This window comes from Corticium candelabrum, chromosome 15 (assembly GCF_963422355.1).
Source record: "Corticium candelabrum chromosome 15, ooCorCand1.1, whole genome shotgun sequence".
Lineage (NCBI taxonomy): Eukaryota > Metazoa > Porifera > Homoscleromorpha > Homosclerophorida > Plakinidae > Corticium > Corticium candelabrum.
In genome coordinates this window covers 4,869,504-4,871,819 of record NC_085099.1, presented here as the reverse complement: position 1 = coordinate 4,871,819, position 2,316 = coordinate 4,869,504, and the positions used below count along the sequence as shown (strand labels likewise).

The 2,316-nt window shown below is 40.7% G+C and overlaps 1 long non-coding RNA gene across 1 annotated transcript; it reads right to left on the bottom strand.

Moving 5' to 3' along the window:
* Positions 1-1,530: 1,530 nt before the first annotated feature.
* LOC134191480 (uncharacterized) lies at positions 1,531-2,083 on the bottom strand. Its single transcript, XR_009971799.1, has 3 exons — positions 2,008-2,083; positions 1,794-1,940; positions 1,531-1,736 (listed from the first exon to the last, which is right to left on the bottom strand). It is a non-coding gene; the product is annotated as an uncharacterized LOC134191480 (long non-coding RNA).
* Positions 2,084-2,316: the final 233 nt, after the last annotated feature.

Here is a 2,316-nt window from a genome sequence, read left to right as displayed (position 1 = left end):
TCATCTCATCTCTAAGTAACCATACATAATTTTTTGTTACCCGGTCATTACTCTGATTACCCATACACTAAATACATGATCGCTATTGCTATATGGTGCTATAGCTGATTTATGAAAATATACGTATTTACAGACAGGCAAAATACAGCTAACAAACGAACAGACAGACAGACACTGCACATAAATCTTTTACATTTTATCACATGTATTAGCATTGATGTAGTAACTTTGATGTATAAGAATGCATTGACAGACAGAAAGGGGTCCAGACAGATATGCAGACAACTTAGCCTCGACACTAGGCCTGACTTTGCTTTCGATGGTCCGACCAAGTGAGGATAGCAACGGGACTGTATCATGTGATGTTCTCTCCGAAATACAGTCGAGTTCAAAAATTACTGGATGAGTTGATCTCAGTTATGATGAAGCAATGCAATGCAAGAGTGTTACTGCTACTACAGAAGATGAGCAGAGTCCAGTATAGTGGTGACTCAGTTGGTGCCATTAGTAACTCTGTTAGCTTATTGTCAGCTGTTTGACTCTTAGTCTTAGCTAGGGACCTTTTGGGTCCAATTTGTCTTAGAACTTTATGATTTTTAGCGTATTGTAGACTGTAATAATGTCTTGTATACGAAATACCTGTATTAACAGACAGACAGACAGACAGACAGACAGACAGACAGACAGACAGACAGAGTTTGTTGCAGTGTAATTTTGTATGCTTCAGGATCATAATGGTCTTGTTGTGTTAGGTTGCTCATGATGTAAACGTTTGATTTAAATGAAAATATATGTATTGAGACAGACAGACAGACAGACAGACAGACAGACAGACAGACAGACAACCTGTGAAAAGCAGACTTGTGGCTCTAAACTGGCAGTTTCCATCTCCTTGGACAAAGACAGGCAAATGATTTGCAGGGCCATCAGGAGGATAAAGATAAACAGCAATACTATCAACCACAAAGGACTCTGCAACAATCACTGAAATCTTGCCATGATTCTAGGATAGAGTAACCCACCCGGATAAAGATAAGATGCTCGTTTGCAATTTCAATTTTGGGTACTTCTATGTTACAAGCAAGCAGGCACAAGATGGCACAAAGGATCAACACACAGATATCTGATCTGTCATTTATGACACCGACTAAAAATCCAATGAGAGCGTGCTTAAGGAAAAGTCAAGGTAGGGTAGCTGTCGGCTAGTTGTCCCTGGGCAACCATAGTTTGCAGTTTCAGTTGCCCGGACATATTTTTGGTTGTCGCACCCGACTTGTCGTACACTTGTGTGTGTGTGCGTGTGTGTGTGTGTGTGTGTGTGTGTGTGTGTGTGTGTGTGTGTGTGTGTGTGTGTGTGTGTGTGTGTGTGTGTGTGTGTGTGTGTGTGTGTGTGTGTGTGTGTGCTGAAATATTAGACACGATGGTATATTACAGCGATGCGCCAGAACAAAACTTTTCTTGACTCGAAAACTTGTGTAAACCGAGTGGCCACCAATAGAAGTCAGATAACCAGAAAGGATTGTGGTACATGTTTGTGTTGTAAAACATGATCATGACGTATTTCTAACATTAAAGAGCCTACACGTCTCGTTAGTTTGATGACATTACTACAACAGTTCCAGCTAGTACCACACAGTCTCTCACTTGTCACTAAAATGTACAACAATTCCTTTCACTTAGGCTTCGTCTCCATGTCGGTCACATGACGAATAATAATAGTGTCTCTTGGAGGACTCCTAACGCACAACAAAAATGAAAGGCGAAAAAAGTTGGTGACAAACACGACGACTGACTCTCTCCTTCTTCTAGCATGTAGAATGTTGGTATGGCCAGTAGCAAGCCATCAATGACTATCAATGTTGACCTTGGCCATTAGAAAAGCACCTAATTGAACGAGTTTGGTATTTCAGAGCTGACTCCCTTCGCCACAAAGGCTGACTCTATCACAAATACCATTAGTATTAACAGTATGCAAATACCAGTGTCTGACAGACAGCAAGTAACTACATGATTGTTTGCAAGTGTTTATGTTGTCTTCTTTCTCTCTGCTTGTCTGTCTGTCTGTCTGTCTGTCTGTCTGTCTATCTGTCTGTCTGTCAAGGTCAAGTCCATTAGTTAATGACTTAGTTCTTGCAAACGACTGATTTGCATTTAATAAATTTTAGCATATGGACAAGTAGAATCTGTGTAAGAATATATTGTCTGTCTTTCTGTTTTGTCTGTCAGTCTGTCTGTCTGTCTGTCTGTCTGTCTGTCTGTCTGTCTGTCTGTCTGTCTGTCTGTCTGTCTGTCTGTGTGTTTGTTTGTTTGTCTGCC